The sequence below is a fragment of the Triturus cristatus genome, chromosome 2_2 (genome assembly GCF_964204655.1).
Source record: "Triturus cristatus chromosome 2_2, aTriCri1.1, whole genome shotgun sequence".
Taxonomy (NCBI): domain Eukaryota; kingdom Metazoa; phylum Chordata; class Amphibia; order Caudata; family Salamandridae; genus Triturus; species Triturus cristatus.
Window position 1 is genome coordinate 56,949,147 of NC_140582.1, and position 22,776 is coordinate 56,971,922.

At 42.1% G+C, this 22,776-nt stretch overlaps 1 protein-coding gene and 1 long non-coding RNA gene across 2 annotated transcripts in view; one reads left to right on the forward strand and one right to left on the reverse strand.

The window, feature by feature from the left end:
- Positions 1–22,776, forward strand: part of SCARB2 (scavenger receptor class B member 2) — a 504,993-nt gene that overhangs the window by 81,236 nt on the left and 400,981 nt on the right. The window lies entirely within an intron of this gene.
- Positions 2,000–6,454, reverse strand: LOC146861828 (uncharacterized). Its single transcript, XR_014978343.1, has 2 exons — positions 2,909–6,454; positions 2,000–2,846 (listed from the first exon to the last, which is right to left on the reverse strand). It is a non-coding gene; the product is annotated as an uncharacterized LOC146861828 (long non-coding RNA).

Sequence of the window (22,776 nt, forward strand, 5' to 3'; positions counted from 1 at the left end):
ACACATTGGACACTCCCATGGTAGGTCCCAAGCACCCCCCTGAGCAGGGTGCATTGTATGTAAAAGGTAGGGCATGTACTAGTGTGGGTAACATGTCCTGATAGTGAAATACTGTCAATTTCGTTTTTCAATATTGAAAGGCTATCTTGGCCACAGAATAACATGGTAATGCTGTGTAACATGTTTACCTGCATATCTCCCCATAACGGCAAGATGGACATAGAGAGTCTGGCATCCCTGAACTCAGAATCTAATAACCTATCTGTTAGGAAGGATTGTTCCTAAATTCTGTGTTTGAAAATAGTACTTTTAGAAAGTGGCTATTTTCTTGTTCAGCCTAACACAAGCACCTTGAGTTAACTTAGAAAGCATTAATAACCAATTACCAATTACCTTAGTAATTGTACTATTTTAACATGAGGGCACATGAATGCAAACTAAATTCCATTGCCTCCTTATCTTAGCCCTTGTACAGTAATCTTTAAGCTAAAGCCATTATTTTTATATACATGTCAGAGCTATGCTCTACACAGGGCCCACATACGTTACTGCTTTTCCTTCTCTTCCTAGGACAGCGCAAAACTTGCTTTTGCCAAAAATAGTAAGCAAGGCTTCTCTTTCTCTCCCTGCGCTGTCATCTCTTCTTTCAGAATTTTTTGGAGGTCGAAGTGCCAAAACCTTGCCCTTAGCCCTGCTAGGCTGCTAAATGCAGAACTCGACCTCTGACCCTTACCAGCTGTCCCATCTTTGTGCAAGGCTTTCCCATGCAGTTTTTCCAATTCAAAGTAACTCTGGAGACTCACAGCTGAAAGGTAGTCCTGTTCCGTCTAAGAAATTTAAAGATAGGATCTAACTTCTGCTTTTTTTTTATACTTATTTTCATTTGTGTGCAGTGTGTGCTGTGCTTTTCTAGCAGTATAGAGGTCAGCTGCTTGTTCTTCTTGCATGTGTGCATTACTGAAGCGTGAGATCAGTTTAAAAACAGTTCTTGGGTGGCAGGACAGCTTTAAAAAAGTAAATTGTGCCCAAATTCGACTTTGGTTGGTAGGGGCACTTAAACATGGATAATCTACAATGTTTTGACACATTAGGGACCCCCAGGGTCTCCCCTAGATATCCCAGGAAAGGTACACCCTTAAAAATAAGTTTTGATACACTTGGGTAAAGTGAAATTTCACATTTTACTCCCTCCATTGTGGTAAAGCACTTTGATGCTAGGAGCTATATTTTTTTCAAAGTATGATTATTAGACATTATAGAGATCAAAATCGATTTTAGCCCTTTAATAGTAATATCTAAGGATAATACTGTAACATTTTATATAGAGTCCTAGTTATGCAAAGCACACAATTTCGTTTCCCCCCCCCCCCCTTTCAATGAGGCCTATTTCCACTATTGGGTTTTAATTCTAATTTTGTGCTTTACCACTGTAGTGATATAATAATGAAAGGTTAACACATCTATACTCTGTTGCTACTTTATTGTGAATAGTAGCGTGTGGCTACCTACCATATGCTATATTTTTCATTCTTTAAATCTCAAAGTGTAATTTCCCCAATGGCATCTGCAGAACACAAATGACAACAAACCAAATTGAGCTCATTCCAAACATTTTCAACAAGGGTTCCACACATTCATAACACACAACACAGCGTGCTTAAGGCTAGCCATTCTTACACAAAGAGCGCAATCGCTACTCACTCACACAAGTACCACCGGTGTCAAACCACAAACCACATAGACATTCAAACACATTATCAACCCACAAATCAACACTTAGGACAAAAACAAGAGGCAGTCCACAGACTGCACTCAAACCAAACCATTTGTAAATCCCAATTGTAAATTATATTTACAAAAAGAAGAGAGCTCTCAAAGAAAAAAAATAGTCCAGAGACTGCACCAAAAACAGCGCAAAGATTGTTGTATGTTCTAGCCTTCGACCTTTTCAAAAATACCGAATTACCAGTTGGGCTGGTAAAAGACTCAAAAGCGCTCCATATTATTACGTACGAATTTTACTATGTGCGTAAATGAGGATCCTCCTTTTCCTATATATATATTGGTTCCACAGTGTACTTTAACATTATGGAAGAAATACCATGTTTAATGTACATATCCCTATTTGGTGTCCCCTCAGGGGGAACCGGCTGAGTTCGTTTAAGATTCACATTGGTACCTTCAAGAAAGCAGCACATTCTACGAAGTGCGCTTGAAACAGGCATGCCAAGAATATTGTAGCATATACAATATTATACATAAAGGGGCACCTTGCTCAAAGTGTGCCTTTCAAGTTTTCACAGTTTTCTCATTATCTGCCTATATAAATTGTAATTCATATATACCCAGACAAATCACGTAAATCAAGTTTTTGGCCAAACAAGCAAACAAATGTCGACGACCTTATCAAGCACAAATCTCCAGCCTCCCACTGCCAAGTTCTGAATCGACCAAATGGTCTCTGCACGGCGAACACCAGAAGGAATCTCAGTCGAGGACCGGCACCACCTGGATGGTCAAAGCGGGAGAAGTGGAAAGGCACTTTGGCTGCCAAGACACGGGTCTCCTCAGGCAGTAATCCTCCGTAGCGAGATTCCAATCCTCTGTCAAGACCACTCCATCGGGCATCTGAGTCGCCGATGAACCCCACAGGTTGGGCGCCAATTTGTAGAAGTAGACCTCACCAGGGCCTACCGGTGCTAGGGGTTCGCCCTTCTTTGCGCACTAGTCCTCAGACCAATAAAAAGAGATTGGCACGGAAGCTGTAATATCAAAAAGAAGTATTTATTAACCTCACATGAGGGAGACTGCGTCATACAGTACCCCAGGCCACTGTAGGAGACAGTCTAAGGAGTACAGAGAACAGGGGCCTTTTATACCCACACAGGGGCTCAAAAGGAGGCGGTACAAGTATACATGAGAAAGGTTACACACATAGATGGTCGTACAGAAAATGCACAGTCAACAAGTAGGAGGAGTAATGAGTTGCTGACATCAGTTAGAACAGCCTGACAGTAACAGTCTAAGGCAGGTGCATGAGCAGCTACAGACTCTTCTGCGCATGTGCAAGGCTCTGACTCAGTGCTGAAAGAGTTAACTATATCACATGACACAAGCAGAATACAAGGGCAGTCAACAGCGAAGAGGGAGAAAGCACATGGCGAGCACATGACTAGCTAAAATGGCTGCCACAAACAAAATGGCTTCAGCCAATGCTAACAGCCATGGCGGCTAGTTTCCACAACCGTGCACTTAAAAGATTTGCAGTACCGGGGGCCTGTTTCCCTTAAACTGATTGTGGTTTAGCATTTGATTTGGAGGAAAAAAGGAGCCTGAAAGTCTGCTGTAGTGTGAAACATTATCGTGTTCCCTACAGCTACGTAACGAAACCAAGACGAGCTAATTGAGTGTAAATAAGCCTTGTTGTAAAGATCCTAATCTCTGTGTCTGCAGCATCTGTGAGATGCAGATCAGTAACTTTAAAACAACGTGCAAAAACAACTGTAGGTTACAGCTAAAAGGTCCAAAAAAGAAGAAACACGACGCACACATAAAAGGATTTTAAAATTTACAATTGATTTTATGGATGCCACACAGGCCCTAAAGTACATGGGACTACATTTATTTTATAAAAGCAGTCCAGTATGTTTATAGAAAACCAGGATTTAATCCAGATTCCAAGCATTCATATTATGTAGCGGTATTTTACATATAGGAAGAGCGCACCGATAAATATAAGCCAATACTTTCGGGTGCTTAGCACTAGCACCTTATAATCAACATAACAGCTTCTGCTCCAGTCCCGAGCACATGTAATTTTAGTGCATCTTAAAAATTTAAAGTATGCTTCCAAAATCACACATTGTAGAGCAAATTTTAAAACTGGAACGTGAGTTCCAAGGTGATACAGTATCGCGCGACTTTGAGCAGAAGCTAGGAGGTTGTCCCGGTTCAAAGGCAGCAGCGCTTACCACTAGTCCACATCCCTTTTGCAGTGACTGCATGCTGACTGATACACAAAACAAACATGTGGCATGCAAAACGTGGCTATATAGCGTGTGTTGTCTAGCAAGATAACTGCATAGTGACTAGTACAAGCGGCCGTGTGAAGAGCAGAATGGCGCGCATTGCCTGGTTACTGCAGGTCGAGTAGTAAACCAACATCACAGATGTGTGTGCCTAGGCATTGTTTTGTTATTACTGCATGCTGATTGGCGTAGAAAACTTAAAACATGAAGCGCAGAAACTGTTCACATGTTTGCTTTACTTTTATTACAGAATTCTGGCAGGCACACTGCATTCTATTTTAAAGGGTAGAGCGATGTGAACTGTAAGGTTTTTTTCTGTATGCCTAGTGACATGAAAGCAAACACAAATCCTTAAAGCTGCCGCCTGACAAGATTCCCAGAACATTATTTGTTACAAATTCAACACTAAAAGCTCATAAGTCACCAACACGAAGGAGCTGCCTCGATTTGCGATACCGGGGCCTGTTTCCCTAATTCTGTTTGTGGAGAGCATGTGGGGGCATAATGCTAATCAGTGCTAAAGTCATCGCAACACAAATGCAAACATTAAAACTCACCGTTCACCCCCCCAAAAATACCACACACGAACAAATTAAGAACGACACCAAAAACGAAAAATAGTTTCAAGACAAATACTTCAGCACACTAATGGCAGGTTTACAGTAGTTAGACGGTGCTGCATAGGCGTTCCCAAACTAATAAAGGAGGAACTAAAAGACAGCTTAACCAGTTAAAGGCAAAAACTTTAAGCTGACAAGCGACCAAGCCAATAAAAAGGCAATAGGCGGTGTTTCACGCCTGATACGGATTACTGGATGTCTCGGAGAGACAGCGCATATGCGCTGCCTACGCGAGACCTAAAAAGGAGCCCATCTCCCCACAGCCCCTGGCGCATTGCCCCGAGTCACAGCGGCCCAACATGTACATAAGTGTTCACGCGGAGTAGGATCTATGAAAGATCCACAATTGAATGAGGCGAAAGCCGAAAGCGGGCCCGGATAGCCACCGCCCGGGGACTCTGGAGCACCTCTACCCAGTCGTTCTCCTCAAGCAGCCCCACATCAGTCTCCCATGCCTCTCTTTGGGGCCCCAGGGATCCAGTGAATTGTTAAGCTTCTTGTATATTAGTGAGGTGGCTTTAGCTATCATGGGTCCAACAGTAATCTGTCTTCTAAGGCTGTGCATTTGGGTATCGGGTCCCCTTCGAGCAGATGCCTGCGCAGAGCTTGTCCGACTTGAAAATATTTAACCCATTCAGTTTCTAGCATCATGCATTCTGCTCTCAGATATAAAGCCTTTGACTGACTGGCTCTCAGTTCTTGAAAGGACATCACTGGCTGGCCCCTCCAGATATTGCCCAGGCAGTTTTTGTGTAAAAGTCCCAACTTAATGAATCCCTCTAGATTTCCCACCTTCTTCAACAGGTCACTGTCCCAAAGGGTGGTTCTCTCAGTCAACTTGCCCTTCCAGCCCAGTAACACAAACTTTTATTGAATATAAGAAGAAAAATAAACTTTTAATTAATTGTATACATATTAATTTATTTGAAGTTTTATTTATAATTAATGTAATATTACTGTAGCTTTTTTACTCTGGTTGTATATGTAAAATGATTAAATAAAAGTATTTTTATTGATGTTTATATTTGGGAAAAACAATAAACACCGGGTTAAATGTTATAATAGCCTGAAAGAGCTTATGAACTCTAGAGACACAAAAATACATACAGATATTATGTGAAAATATATCTGAGTTTTTATTACTTTTCCTTTTGTTTTGTTTTTTAAATTATTTTGGTTTCATTTAGATAACAATTGTTGTTCAATCAAAATTGATTTTACTACATATTCAAATACACATGATAAATATTTCCCATGTGAATTAGAACCACCTATCAATGAAAACACAACCAGAGGAAATTATGTCATGAATGCAAAAAAGAAGATACAGATGTGTCTATGATATTCTCAATTTCATAATCATGTACAATATCCTTATGAAATGGAACATATGATCAAAACTATGTCCGAGGACACTGGCAGTATGCACAAGTTGTCAGTACGACATATGATCAAAACCATAGCAGATGACACTGGAAGTATTCATGAAATATCAACGCGTTTCGGCAAAGCCTTCCTCAGGATTTTCATACCAGTGGTTACTAAAAATGAAAAATATAAACATAATTGTAATCTAGAGTTAAACCGCTCTTTCAACAAATTATTAAAATATTTACAAGCCTAAACAGAGAATTTTATGTTTAAAGATGACATACACTCAAAGTGGTCTGAGATAACTGGACCTGGACTCTGACGTGAGAAACCATGATTTTACATATCTTTAATGGTCTAACAATCTCTCTGTCAGTCAGGAGAAAACTATTCTAAAAAATACCAGTCAAAAAATGAAAATAAAAAACAAAAAAACAGAAATATTTTTAAAACAGAAACAAATATTGTAAATGAATCCTCTAATAGGAATCTGAATTGCTGCGACAGATATTCTTAGTCTTATGTAAGACTATAGGGAGGAACCACAGATTATCTAACTAGGTTAATGTGTAGCTGTAAACAGCTAAAGTTCAAATTGGTTCGATATAATGCTAATTATTTGATGTTGGCTTGTTATTAAATCTATAAAGGGTATAATTTTCAACCAATTCTCATTTATGTGAAATAAGCAATTTTAATGATTATTTCCTGGTTGATAATCAATTCTAGGGTAGAAATAAACCAGAACACTAAACTGATATTAAATAAGGTTGACAATCTATGTTCTATATATATTGCAAGCATGAAATTCCTTATCTATAGAAAATGACATGATAAATACCTTTAATATTGTGATTGTTTATTCCAGTCTGTAAATGATTCCTTAGCCACAACTCAATAGAGACTTGAATTACCTTAATAGAAGAAAAAGGATAGAAAGATTTTTTGTAAATTTAGCCCAGATAATTTGTTAATAAATAGGCTATTTACTTGTATGTTCTAACCAGCCTTACCGTAACTATTTTATTATATCTGATGATTGCAGACTCCATAAATTGTTTGCTTTAATTTAAATCGAAATCTCGATGATCATGGTATTCTGCAAGAATAATAAATGCAAAAATATGTATAATTATGTGTGATCAATCCTATAGACCTGATTATCACTATTTATTTTATATTGTTTGTGGGTGATTGTTTATTATAGGACCGGTATACTGACCTTGTATGCTCTGATGAAGACCACAAGGAACAAGTGTCTCTATATATAAGGTCTTGTGTGCGATAGAATTTGATGAAATAGGCTGATAGACCTAGAAGTAAAAAATGAGACTACATCATGTTGTTGACTACATGGAATCTGGGGAGTATCACCTATGAACTAGACCCCTAGCGTGTTCTCATATTATGTTCATGGTTATATTACATGCAGAACATGTTCATGGATTGTCTAGCAGCCAATAACAACAGGTTCGATCCCTGGCTAATCTTATATGTGACCTCAGAATATAAACAAGGTATCACTGGTAAAATGTGCTTGGAAAGCGATCTAACTAAAAATAAAGCTGGAGCAAGCTTGTAGCTTTCCAGGCAAAAAATATATATAGAACCCCAAACTTAATTCCACAGGCAAAAGCTCTGAATATAACCAAACAACTCCCTAGTCAACCACAATTTGTAGTGGTTCAGGATATCAACAAATGAAATATTTATTTGGTGTTGGGCAAATCACCGAGGATACGGTCTGAGATTATCTACACTTATTTTTGATATATGTGATAATTGTTATGCATATTCCGAAATTCAAAACAAGATGACTGCGGTTGTGCTTATAGATCTTGAAGTGCTGATAGCCACCCTGATATCCAAACAGTATTTAAGAAAAATTGATAGCTATGCAAAAAACTACTAAGATGTAACTAGCATAGTTGCATTATAGCAAAGAGGCTAACGATAAACGGTTGTCCTAAATCAAACTAAATAGACCATGTATGTCCCAAAAGGATTTCTAATACTAGATCAGTGTAGAAAATATAAGGTGCAAATGGTACATACCCGAAAAGATGATCGAGATAAGTCGCCGACTCGGATCTATACAACGGTCGAGAGGGCGCCCGCAATCATTGCCGGTTTATATTGCCTAGCACGTTCGACGTTTCCAAATTACGTGGCGTAAATAACACGGAATGCAAGATATTGGAGGGAGTAGAACAAATACCCATTTTTAATCTTAGTGGTTCATCATTATCTACCCCAACTTTGTCACTTCTATCTAAAGGTCTTACATTTGAACCCCATTCTGGCCTAAATAAATTTGAATTATTTAGAGACCTTCAAACTTTCTTTAGGAAAATTAGACTCAGAGTATTTTTTGCTAATCAAGATCATCGGTGTGAAGAGAATAATTTATCTGGTCTTACACCCAAGTCAACCTTCACTCCCACAGCTGACCAGTTGTCACCAGAAGTAGTTGTGTTTGAACAAGTACTATATAATAAGTTTGTTAACATCACTAACATGTAGAAGAGTTTATCGCCATGTCACTCTCACTGGCTGGAAGATAATGTTTGGCAAGGGAATTCTTTGCCTTTTCTCACTTCCATTGTGTGGTGCTTGCCATTGACTACACGCACATGGCACTTTAGCCATCTGGACACAAAGCATACCTTCTCCGCATCAGACACTGCTGGAACTCCATAAACATGTAGGTTATCTGTGGTGCCAAGGACTTCTTCATTGATGCGTATGCTAAGTTTCTTGGAAGCACACATGACCGTTTCATCTTCTGAAATTCGCTTCTTACATGCCATTTGGTTGCCGCAGATTTTGGTGACACATGACTTGGTAAGTAACATCGTCTTGTACTGGGCCTGCATTTATATCTGAGGTGGCATATCAGACCTACTCATTAATAAGTCCAACACAATCCCCAGCCGTTAACCTGGCACACACTGCGCATAGGTAGGCATCATGTAGTACAATTACAAATGGTGCCACTTAATTAGAAATCATGTTTCTTTTTTGCAACGGATGCCAGGTATTCTCTTTCTCTTCGCATCTCCATACACACCCTACTTTTGTCCAACTACAGTTACTCAGCAGAGCTAGAATGGGACACGCATATAAGACATTATTGAATGCACTTTTGAAGTCATCAAGTCGTGATTCAGATGTCTTGACCGTACTGGATGGGGAGAGGGAGGGGGTCTGGTGTATTTCCCAGACGTTGTGGTCAAGATTGTTGTAGCATGTTGTGTGTTGCACAACATCGCCATGCAACAGGACTTTTATATAGATGTTGACAATTCCCTCCGGTCACATCCAGGGAACTGGGGTGGGCCCAGAACACAGGTCAAGGTAAGCAGGTGCTGGATCGGTTAGTCAACTCCTTTTGTACATTTTGTTTTCTCTTCAGATGCTAGTTTGGTTACTGCATTTATGTGCTTGGACAGTCTTTTGTCACTGATGAATGGTGGACATCTAATACACTGTACATACATAGCATCCTAGAGCAACTCTGTTTGATTTGCATAATGTTTCTAGCTAACATGCTGTGCTCAAGTGAAATAAAAGTTGTCTTTATATGTTGTCAAACATTTTATCACGTAACCACACCAGCATTCAAATTCAATACCTCATTTTCAACACTCATGGTTTAAGGGAAACATAAAATTGTACATTATTTTAGGTCTAGAAACCACCTCTGCTTAAATCCTATTACTCTTTAACATGTCTGTGTCTTGGCCTGCATGTACGAAGTCTCCCTCCCGCATGTGGAATCTCTACCTTGTGTTCTAAGGTTCTCCTCTGCACGTGGTGTGGTGTCTCAACACCCAGGGCGGAGTTCTCTGCATACTGCAAATAAAATGGAAATGAAAAACAGGAATATTAAGTTGGCCATTTTGTTTTTATTCCAAGCCATTTGCTCTTCCAAGAAGCATACTCCGCCATCCTGCTGCTCCTTGCCACATTCTTGCTCCAAAATGGTTGAGGGACTTGAAGAGAAGGCTGCTCCTGATCCTGAATCTGAATTAAACACCATTGTGCAGGCGGTTGTAGACACGTGCCCTAAACTTTATTGGGGACCTGAAACACAGCAGAGCTGTGCAGTTCAGGCCCAAATGTGGCAGGACATTTCCATGTGCTGCAGTGCAGTGGGTGTTAACACCAGGCGGGGGAAACTGTGCGTGGGAGGACCTGCACCGCTGGGCCCGTATTAAGGCTCAGGGCATTATGGGCTTGTCCTTGTCAGTCAAATACATAGCACCACATATGACACCACTGTACCAGAGGGTCCTGAATGCTGCCTGCTGACCCTCCATGCTCAGATGAAGGAGTTTGAGCAACAGAGAAGATGGTAATTCTGTGTATATTAGTTTTTGGCACAAAGGTGCATGTGATTTTTGAGAGTTCAGTCCTGTCATGTATTCTTTGTGGGCCAGATGTACAAAAGCATTTAGCATTTTTTAACTGGCCATAGCTATTTCGGGGATTTCCTATTTGCGATTTCCTAAGCACATGTACATACGATGGTACCCATGTGCAATTTAAAAAAAGGACTCCAAGATACTTTTTTTTAAAGTGCTATAAAGGGCACACATTCCCCTAGGGCATGTGTGCGCTTTATATGTCCACCACTTTTTTCAGGGGTGCAATAAGGAGGTGGGGGGCTTAGGCCAACAGTCACCTTTGGTTTAGCATTTGTGATTTTTCTTTTTTTCTTTGTGAATTTTTTATTTATTAGGAAATCGCAAATTAAAAAAAACATTTGTCCTTTGGTCATTTAGGCCCATAGGACTGAATGGTTCGGTATTTCCTAAATAGCAATTTCCTAATAGCGATTCCTACTCTGTAGGAATCACTATTTGGAAATCTCTATTTTTGTACATATCAATTTGCGACTCGCAGGTTAAGAATTTCATACATCTGGCCCTAAGAGCATTGCCACAACCTTACTAATTGTATGCAGTTTTGAAAGCTCACATTTAATCATAAACATTAATATAATTTGTTTTCTTTGGCTTTTATACTAATATGGATTTTACATTCATGCCATTGTGTACCTTTACCTTCATTCCTAGCCACATATATTTTTCGCTGAGTTCCACAATTACTGAATAATATGTGGAACTTTTGATGTAAAAGAAATCTAGACAATTTCTACCTCCTTTAAAATGCTTTGTAAGCTGGTAGGGAAAATGTTCTCAGACTTAACCAATGTTTAGAACCTATTGTGATCCTACATTTCCAATAGATGAAAAGGGAGTTTTGACAAAATTCAACTATTGCCTATCCTTTCACCTATTTGATATGGCTGATACCACAGCTATATTGTGAATTAGCAGTTTTAGGGTCTGCAAATTCACATTTCAGTATGAAAGCACAGGATAGTGAGAAGTTTCGTAAAGGCTCCACATTGCCAGCTAAAAATATGGGTATGCCTGGGGGATTGGTGCTGTTTTTATGAACCCTCGGGAGAAGTTATAGAATGGTATCTTGGGGTAATCGTGTTTTATAAAGCAATTTTCCTCCCATTCAAGAATGCCCTTGTCCCTCCAATCGGTCAATTTGCCCTATATGCCCAATATGCTGTTAGTGTAGCTTTCCTTACTGATGTTAATGTAGTATAAGGGGCCACTGAGTTGTCTGAGTGCCTCCTTCGTAAACATTTCTCTGTGGAGCAAGACTACATTGCCTCCGTTGTCTGCCAGACGTATGATGATACTCGTGTCCTCGGCTAAAGATTTGATAGCTAGTTTCTGTGCGGTGGAGAGATTATGTTGTATATTGTTTTTGTTCTTGAACCAGGTTTTGTGTCTGAATCTGGTATGACTTTTGGTCACAGTGTCTTGAAAAGTACCGATGCTGCGGTGAGGCATGTTTGGGAAGAAGGTAGAGCGGGGTTTAAAGCCAGTGAAAGCTGCTTTGTCATGCACTATGTCAAGATTATCTAACATGGTTTGCAAATCATTTACATTCTCAGCCCCCTCACATTCGAGTTTGTGAAGGGTGAGGAGCATATCAATGTCTCCATAGAGTCAGTTCGCTGTGGAGTCCCATCTTGGAGATATTGCCTCCCTCTCTGGGTGCTGCAGTTCTGAGGCTATGCCATTTTCTTAACTTGAGCTTCCTGACAAATTCGAAACGGTCAGTCCATGTTTCTACGTAATTAAAGGGTTCAGAGGGGGACAGAATGACAGTCCTAAGCATAAGGTTCTTTTATCTAGGTCTGGGAGCTGTCTGTCAGTCACGAAGATCCAGTGGTTGCTAATGGAGCCTTTGACAACTGGCTCAACTCCACCCTTGACACCACTCTCCCTAAGAAAGAGATACACCATCGGAAGGGCCAAAACAAACAACCATGGTACTCCGATAAACTCAAGGAACTTAAGCGGCTGTGTAAACGGGCGGAAAGGAAGTGGAGAAAGGATTTTGCACCAGCTTTGAAAACCCAATATAAAGCCTCTCTCAGATCCTATAAAAACTTACTAAAATCTACTCAAGCAGCATATTATCAGGGTAAAATCTCAGAAGCAGCTAATGCTCCTAGAGAGATTTTCAAAATCTTCCAATCTCTGGTGGCTACTCATAGACCTACTAATCCGGCTTTGGATCCTCAAAAACACTGTGAGGATCTAGCCGCTTTTTTTGCATCCAAAGTCTCCAATATTTATTCGACTTTTGCAACAACTCCACATAGTCCAGATGAATTGGAGATTAGCCCTGAAACGCCGGATGTGGTTACCCCTAATTCAGCTGGAGCTCTCAAAATCTTTCCGCTGCTTGATCTGGCCAATGTTGAAAGACTCCTTAACCACCTAAAATCGGGCTCTCCTCAGGATGTTGCCCTCCCAACGGTTCTTAAGCAGGTCTCTGAAACAGTTTGCCCGGTAATAATGCAGGTCATCAATGCCTCTTTAGCTTCAGGAGTAGTGCCCCCCAATTGGAAGAAGGCAAAGGTTCGTGCCCTACTGAAAAAACCTAATTTAGACCCGGAAGATCTGGCGAATTACAGGCCTATCTGGCTTCTCCCGAGTCTCGGTAAAATAGCCGAAAAACACGTCAACCAGGTTCTTTCCTCTTTTGCTGAGTCTTCTGGTGCATTACACTCATCCCAGACTGGATTCAGAGCCAAGCAAGGAACAGAAACTGCACTGGTGGCGGTAGTGGAGGCGACCAGGGCTATTGTAGATGCTGGAGGCTGCGCTGCGGTGGTCCTACTGGACCTCAGCGCAGCCTTCGATACTGTAAATCACTCTCTTCTGCTGCATAGGCTTCGACATGCAGGGATTTCCGGTTTGGCTCTTAAATGGCTTCACTCCTTTCTATCAGATAGATATTTCTCCGTCTTTGAGGATGAGGTGTCATCAAGCCAGCTGCAACTGAGTCACGGCGTTCCCCAGGGATCATCCCTCAGCCCCACTCTGTTTAATATCTATATGAGACCTTTGGCTGAGGTGGTGCTTCCTTGGGGAATCCAGCTTGTCACCTACGTCGATGACACGCAGCTGGTTGTTTCCCTTGTGAGAGACGATACCTTACATCAGGGGATTAACAATCTTACCCCGTGTCTCTCCAATGTTCTTGATTGGATGACCTCGTCCTGTTTAAAGCTAAATGGAGCCAAAACAGACATCATGCTGCTGGGCTATAAAGCCCCAATCAATTTGGACCCTTGGTGGCCGCAGTGTCTTGGACCCCCTCCGAAGCCTAAGACCAAAATAAAAAGTTTAGGGGTCTGGTTGGACTCTGCCCTGAACTTCCAGCATCAGGCTAACAAAGTAGCTGCGACCTGCTATGGGCTTATGAGAGTTCTTAAAAAAATCCTAGACCTGCTTCCTTTTGAAGCCAGACGTATATTAGTACAGTCGCTGGTTCTCTCGCGACTGGACTATGCTAATGCTATCTATCTGGGGGCCTCTGCAACTACAACACAAACTTTGCAAGCTGTACAGAATTGTGCAGCTCGCTTACTTATGAAAGTCCCTAAACGGTCATCAGCAAAGCCCTCAATTAGACTGCTCCATTGGCTTCCAGTCCATGAAAGGATTGTGTTTAAGACTATGTGTTTGGCACATAAGTCCATTCACAACCTTGGCCCTTCCATTCTGGATCCTTTCTTTCGTCGTTATCATTCGGTCAGATCTCTTAGATCTAACCAACGCAATCTGCTTGTTGTGTCAAAGGTCAGGCTGGTCCGCACGGGTGGCCGCCGACTTTCGGTCCTAGCAGCTAAAGAATGGAATAAACTCCCTGACAACATCAGGCATGAATTAAATCATACTGCCTTTAGGAAGCAACTAAAGACATTCTTGTTTAATAACACTCTCTAATGCTTGATAGTGTCCTTGGTCTTGACAGCGCTGGGATGCTCTAGGGTAGCCATGCGCTATATAAGAAGGTATTCATTCATTCATTGATTATGGTTTTATTCACTATGTCATTCTCCATCATTGTACTTTCTTGAAGTTGGTTGAGTTGTTTCCCATGCAGCCCCTTCCTTGTCCTCTTTTCACGTCTTAGTTTGAGTCTCCTCCTCCTCTTCTGAGATCTCCCCAGCCTCGTCCCCAGTCTCTGCCCCGTTCCTCTTGTTTTGTTCTTTGGTGTTTGAGTCGTTCTTGTGGTTTGACGGCCCCTGCAGAGGCGCCGCTGCTCATCTAAAAAATTTGTGGATTTGATAACGTGATCAATGCCAGAGGCTGAGCTTCCTGATGTCGCAGATGTATACTTGTCGACATCATTGGAGGTGGCAAGTTTGGTGCCTAGTATCTCTGGTGCTGTAGTCGTCTTGCCTGCTTCAGGGGTCTGTACATTGTATATGTGATCATACTTATGGCTAATGGTCAGGATTCTGCCGCTCTCGTTGTCGGCCCGGTCTCTATGCAGCTTTCTTTGTTTCCTTGCCTTGATATCATCTTTGTGTTTCTTGAGACTGTTTCTCATTCTTCCATACATTTGGAGATAGTGTCTTGATCACTCCTTTGGCTTAGTCCATCTTTAATGGTCTTGATTTCTTTATTGATGGTTCCCCTGTCTTGTCAGGCATATTTAACTAAGATTTCTAACATGCATTTGGAGCTTCTGGCAGAGCTATTAGCCAATTCCTCTAACATCTTTGGGTTGGGTGATTCATAGCATGGTGTAGTGTATATATTCGCAGCCCCCTGGATACCATTTCTTTGTCAAGATAGTCTTGAAGTGAGATGGCTTCCCACCACTTTGAGGTTTCCGCCTTGCTTTTTTTCTTCAGTTTCTTAAGTTTATCATTGAGAGATATTTCTTTATTGGTAATGCTGGTGGCTGTGTATCCTTTGTCTGGTGCCCTGGCTAATAGGGCTTATGCGGCTGCCCTCCTTTCATTCTCGTCTTCCATATTGGTGATCATATGGGTGTCCTCTTGCTGTTGAAGTACAGAACTGCCTTGGATTTCTTATCCCCTAACAGAGTGCCAGGTTCCTCCTGCCGTCCATTCAGGTAAAGATGCTTGGTTGCTGGGTGCCGGGAGAGTCTTGTCAAATATGCCTGCTGTTGTGAGTAATGCTGCAACAGTACATAAAGCAGTTCAAGCGGTGCTGGACGTGGGTGCCTATCAAGAGACGTGGAATCCCCACCCACAGGTCAGCCAGAGCCGGACACTTCCTGTATCCTCAAATACACTGTTGTGCCTTCCCCTAACACACCCTGAGCAGCAGATTCCCCTCTGAGACACGTCTGCAGTGTCAAAACTCCTTCGGCAGGAAATAACCACTGCAGGTGTGGAGGACCGGTCCGTTGAATTTCTCCTTACGTATAATTCACGAGCCGTTCCTTCTGAAATTTTGAACCGCGGGAGGTGGTGCACCAGCCGGCGGAGCCTGCCGGTGATCAATATAATTCACAAATCTAATAAGGGACACACTCGGGCACGTTACTTCTTAAATCTTGTTACGTGTTTCCACTGAGCTGGCAGTCTTGATCACAAAAGGAAACAAACGTCGTTACATAGCCTCTGGAAACATAGTTGAAGCATTTCAAGACAAGGCCATTGCCTGGAGATACAAACAGTGGTGCCATCTTAGTATGTACATCAAAATCAAAAGAGTAAATCAAAAAGAAGTGTATGGGCTCAGTGTCATGAGGAGTTTGCATCATGTATAACAAATGTGTTTAAACTGTGGCTGAGACATGCCACAGACTGTCAGTATGTGGGCCTTGTGGGCCTTGTTCCTAGAAAAGGTCTGTGTTGCACGAGTGCACGTGCATGCTGTGGATTCATGTACCATGGAGGAAATTGCTCTGGAATCATGCAGAAGAGCCATAATGTGGACAGTACATGCCACGTAGACGTGGCGGGCAGCCAGGGTGGGAGAGAGAATGGCTGAAGCTTGCCAGGGACAGTTGTGTGAAGTGTCCCAGAGCCACAGTGGGGCAACAATACTCTTGGGATAAGTGCCAGCGGCTGTAAGTAGAGAGTCTAGTACTGGTAGGTACGGGAGTCCTAGGTGCCCAGGTGGAAGGATGCGGCACAAATATATCCCAAGTGGCATGTAGGAGGACTGGAAGAGCGCTGGAGTTCCCATGTAGACAGATGTTGTGAATGCCCTTTAAATAGCAGTGCAGTCTCCTAAATGAGTAGAAGAGAAGAGGGGCCCTGTTCCCCGTGGCAAACAGTTGTGTGAAATTCATACAACGCCTTTTTGTTTATTTCCTTGTGTGATCAAGACTGCCAATTCAGCCAAAACGTGTAACAAGATTTATGAAGCAATAAATCCACTTCACTGCACCTTATCTATGGCGGTTAAGGGTATTTGGATGGCAAGGGTATGTTTAGGGTGGGTAAGGGTATTTGGGTGGAAAGGGTATGTTTTTGGGTGGGTAAGGGTATTTGGGTGGCAAGGGTATTTTTAGGGTGGGTAAAGGTGTTTGGGTGGCACAGGTATTTTTAGGGAATAGGGTGCGTAAGGGTATTTGGGCGACAGGTATTTTTAGGATTTAGGGAGGGTAAGGGTATTTTTAGGGTTTAGGGTAGGTAGGGTTTGGGGTCGATAAGGTAATATATATGGACATGCATTTTTAAATATATGTATTATAGATGCATATCTACACACATACATACAAATATATATGTATGCATGTGTATGTACCTTTGTGGTATCTGAGAGGGGGACCAGACCCTACGAGTGCTGCCAGTCCCTGGAAAAGAACCACCACCATAATCCTCAGCACCTGGAGGCGCTGCATCGGAACAGAAGGGCGCAGGGCCACCCTTCTCCAATGTGCTCAAAGCACTCCCCGGCTTTCCCTCAGCGAAGACGTCTGTGGTATCTGAGAGTGGGGCCACTACCACCAATAATCCTCTGTGCCTTAAGGAACTGCGGGAACTAGAGGGGGCTGGGTCTGCCCTTCTCCAACATGCTCAAAGCACTCCCTGGCCTTACCACAGCGCTGGACGCACCGGGCCAATCCTGGGCCCGTCTGCCCAGTCATCTTGGCCTGGGGATCAAAACACACTCAGTAAGAACATTTTCTCAATATTTACGGCCGTGGCGATTGGGGCTGCCATATAAGGGAGACTTTCATCATGAGCAAAATTAAATTAGCCCAAGGCCCCTCTGGGAATTGTGCCAAGATTGTGAAAGTCACTAGTGCCGTAACTAATTATCTCACTGATGACATGGTCATAATCAATGATGACATTGTTGGCGCAGAGGTAAGACTGGCTGCTATAAAGAATGCCTTGCGCAGTGTGATTCTGGGAGTCACTGACGAGCCCACACTACCAACTTTGAGGTCCCATATTCTACCGGATACCCCACAATCCGCAACAGACACCCCCAATTTAAAATCACCGCCCTGCGTTTTAACTACATCCCGCAAGATAACGGCGCTCTCGCTTAGTAATGAGCTAATTTCCCCACCAGTAAAGAAATGCAGACCGCCTTTAGAAATCATGGATCCCAAGCCCGAAAAAGGTACTAAACCCACTAAACCATCAGGCACCAGGAAAAAGGGGCACACCCTACATGGACCTGACACAGAGCAAGAATCATCTCTCCCCTGAGGTTTGGAATTGATGGTTGAATGGGTCCATGCCAAGCTAGACCACATGGCAAGGAAATTATTATTGGAGACAAGGAAAATAAAGGCTTGAGTGTCTACACTTGAGCTGACTGTCAAAGACTTTTGGGTACACATGAGAAGACTGACCATGTTCAAATTATCTCAATGACCACGCAAAATAGAACCAAATTGGAACTGATGCCCTTGTCAACAAAGGACCCAGTTAACAAGGCACCAGCCCATGAACTTCCGACCCCCAGCCCAATGGAATGACCCAAGGAGGGCCCTCTTGCCCCATCTATAACCCAGGAAGTGACATCTGCTTGCCAGCAGGGCTAAGCGAATACCAGATCTCCATAGTCTGTTCTGGACATTTTGCACCAACCCCGGATGCCACCCCATATATACTTGTACTGAAGGATGTCCCCAAATTAGAATCCTGTACAACCAAGACCTGGATAGACTTACAAAACAAAGTTGCTTATTGGGTGGCAGACCAAATATGTGAGCCTAACTATCAATGTCATGAAATAATTATGATGTGAAGGGTTAATTGGGTTGGTCACACTAGGAAATCAGGTTAGGGTGACTGTCTAGTAGTAAATGTCTTCCGTCCCTCTGAGGTTAAACTCCTTCTCTCTGACCTTTGTCATAGACAGCACCGTAGAGTTAAAATGGAAGAGAAGATCACAGCTCTACCACCAGGGTACTTTTACAAACCCCCCCTCACAGGCAATTGTATTCATCATGTGGCAGCACCCAGCCATCCCGTTACCAAAACCCTTATGGGCCCCAACAGATTCGCACCTCTCAGTAGTTGTGACGAACAGGATAGACAATCTAGTACTCTAGCGTCAGTGAGGGACCCCGTCGTACTGGAGGAAATAATAAACAGACAGCATGCATTAGAAATCAAGCTGCCACATCTAGTGCTTTAGGTAAGAAAATAGCAATTGGGACATGGAACATAGCTGGCGTCAAAAATAAACTGAGCAATACAGAGTGGCAGGATTTCATAAAAAAGTCACTACTAGAATGCTTACAGGAAACCTGGCTCAAAGGGAGCTTTCACATTAAAGGCTACACCTTTTTTATTACAACAGCCACATCCTCGATCAGTGGAAGGGCAAAGGGAGGACTAGCTGTATTAATTTACACTTTTGCCCATTACCCTAAATAAATCCTACTCCAGATCACCCTATTTTCAGATCTTACATCTACAGACTGATTAGAAACCGAGGATTGTGTTGATACATTTTTATAAAAATACATTTGATAATACAAAAAGTAGGGTAATTGTCCACCTGAGGAAGGAGCTCTGAAGCTTTGTGAGCAGAAATGAGGCGGTTTGTGTTTATTATGTATTGGTAGAGGATTTTAATATAAGGAAATGTCAAGTAGCGACAGGAGAGGCTTTGTGGTCACATGGATGAATCTGGGAATGGCCAATCCCATTTTCTACATGACCCATATGGGGAGATAATAGATTAAATGATTTTTAAATATAACCTAGAGTTGATAGAGCAAAGGACTGACAAAGAACGTACTCAGCTACCAACCTACCAGGGCAGCAGCCACAGCTCCATTATTGACCACATGTTATCCGAAAATGGTTTGGCACTGTTTGAATCATTTAGGGTTTAACCAAGTTTCTTTAGCGATCACCAATCACTGTTACTTACCCTTAATATTAAAATCAAACATTAGCAATCACCAACTGCTGTTACTTACCTTTAATATTAAAACCAATCACAAGGTTGGATTACAACTAGCAGCACATATTGAAACTGAGGACGCTAACAGGATAAGCCTTAGGAGGGCAGGGATAAATTAATGTGCTTTCTTAGAAAAGGTTATAAAGAACAACATAATCAAATACATTTGTTACCCCTACTGAATGGGATATTAGCCCATGCAAAACCCTTGTAGCTTTCTGTAACATAACGGCTGCAATTTCTGGCACCCTAAGAACCAGCAATAAAGTTCCCAAACTAAAGAAGATAGGATTGTTAGATCGTCGCTGTTCAAGTGCGAACCAGAACCTCAAAAAAGCTTTACAAGCCCCACCCAGAAATAGGGAGGAAGTTAAAACCCTGATGCTCCCTTACCAGCAAGCATTAGAGATGAGGAAAAAAAGAACTATGTGAAAGGGATTGGGCTAATCTAGAGCAGGCGGCTAAAATGAGAGATACTACACTGTTCTGGAAAACAATTAATCAGCCATGCATCCGGTCCTGATGAGGTTCCATACATACCTACAAATCACATCTTACACTCTAGGCACCCGTTCTTTCACAAGTATGCATTGCTATAGCAAAAGCTTGCTTCTGTGTAACTTGGGCAGAGAGTATAATATTCCCGATTTTCAAAAAGGGTGATGGGGGGGGGGGGTATGCAGGGGGCTACAGACCAATCTCCCTCCTGCATTTGTCTGCCAAATTGCTGGGTAGAATTCTTCTCGAAAGGTTGGAGACTTGGGTAGATGATAACAAGGTGCTCACTGATTAGGAATTTGGATTCAGGAGGGACGTTGGCACTCTGGAGCAATGTATCAACCTAAATGTGCTTATCAGTAGTACACTATCGGGAAAGAAGGTCCCATCCACATATGCTTTGCAGATCTGAGCAGTGCGTTCAATCTGGTTAATCATGTCAAGCTGTGGCAGACTCTGGGAAAAAATTGGCGCCCAACAGATATCATCTCATTCCTGTCCCAGCTGTATAATCGTTTGACAACCCGAGTGTGTTATGGTACAAATGGGGAATGTACCTCAAGATTTAGAGTCACACGTGGCATCTGGCAAAGTTGTGTCCTCGTCTCATTTCTGTTTTCACTTGATATTAATAGGGCGGACAAGAACTTGCAAGAGGTTACCGCTGATGCCACAAAGGTTTGTGAGTGACCGACTCCTGTCCTCCTATATGCTGATGATGCAGTACTACTATCTAGAACTGCTAATGGTCTGCAGCGCCTGATTGGCCGCTTATTCACATATATAGAGGAGAAAGGTCTGAAACTGAATCTACAAAAAACCTTTACAATGGTATGCGGGATGGGGAAAGCAAAAAAGAGAACTCATTTTGCCAAGGGCCAGGCACTGACAGTAACACACCTACTTGGGAATACACGTCTCAAACAATGACCCTTTGAGATACCAATTGAAAATAGGGGAGCTGGCAAGTCTGAGAGCTTCAGAAGCCCTTTTTAGATTTACTGCCAAAATTTGAAGCAAGCCATTAAGAGAGATACCGCAATGGTATAAATACAAGTGTATAACCAGTGCTATCTATGGGGCCCCCTTGTTGGGTATGGCAAATAGTGTGTTACTGAGACCCTACTGAATATTTTCCTGTGCAGACTCTTGGCAGCACTGCGCTCCACCTCCACCTATATTGTTCATAGCGAATTAGCTGTTCCTTATTTAGCAGACATCATTGGCACAGTTTTTGGAGTAAGGGTGGCATAAAGTATACGAGGGGGATTATTGTAGACTGTTTAACACTTGAAAACAGAAAAAAAAACATGGCTGGCATATGTGAAAAGTCTTGAAAAAGAGATAGATGCAAATATGAGTATAGATGATCCAGCTAATATTCTACATTATAGCAAAAAGAGATAAAAAAAACGTTCTAATGGGTCACAGAGAGGCCAGGAGGGAAACTAGATAGAGAGTTATATCAACAGTTCGGAAATATTGCTCTCGTTATGTGCAACAAGGTATTCAAAGCGATCTGTTAACAGTGACAAACGAACTTAACAGATTCCTTCTCACAAGTATTTGGATATACACCTTGCACTTTTTGGTAGCTTTGCCTAGAATGGGGATGTGGGATGACAACTGCCCAAATGCCCATGTGATGGCAAATCTTTGCGATATACACCGCTTTTTATCCTGTTCTGTAAATATTTGAAAGATATTGGAAAAAGTATTCTAAAACCATTATTTTTGTCACAAAAACCGTTCTAATTCCAGGAGGTTTTTAATTATTTATGCAAACTAGACACTGTGAACGTATGCTGTACAGTCTCTGTATTTATCTTGGTGGGACTACCGTAGTTCCGCTGCAGCGGTGGTTCCCAGTACTCTGTCTAGCTGACGGCGGTCCGCATGCAGTATTTAGATGTTGTAGTATTGGACAGTTTTCCACCGCCATCTTCTCTGCTGGCTAACAGTACTCCGTCGCCGTCAGGGCGGTGGATTTGCACTAAGATGATTTAGATGTTCCCGTTGTACTGGGAGCGGAATCCTGACAGAGTGAGGCCGTGGTGGGGTGGAGACAGGTAAGTACTAGTTATCATTATCTCAATACACATATATGTTGTGATACAGTCATTAAGTATTTGTAGGTAATGTGTATTGCCATTGTTTATACATATTGTATTGCACATAAACAACATACACCCACTATTGTATGTACACCCACAACGACAACAAGCACAACACCCACCCGAAAAATATTTTTTTGTGTGGCAATACAGGTGTGTACATTTTACCACAATAAGCTGTAAGTGGAACACTTATGCAAGACTCACAGAAAAATTGCATGTAAGAGCAATGCAAAAATGCACTTGACGAAAACTGATGTTAACACATGATTCATATTGAGACAAGTGACACAGAAACCTGCTTTTGATTCCTGCGACAAAGGGGGTTGCTGAGCATCGTGGTGAAGTAGTAGCAGTGCAGGAAAAACCTGGGCGATTGTGTTTGAGATGG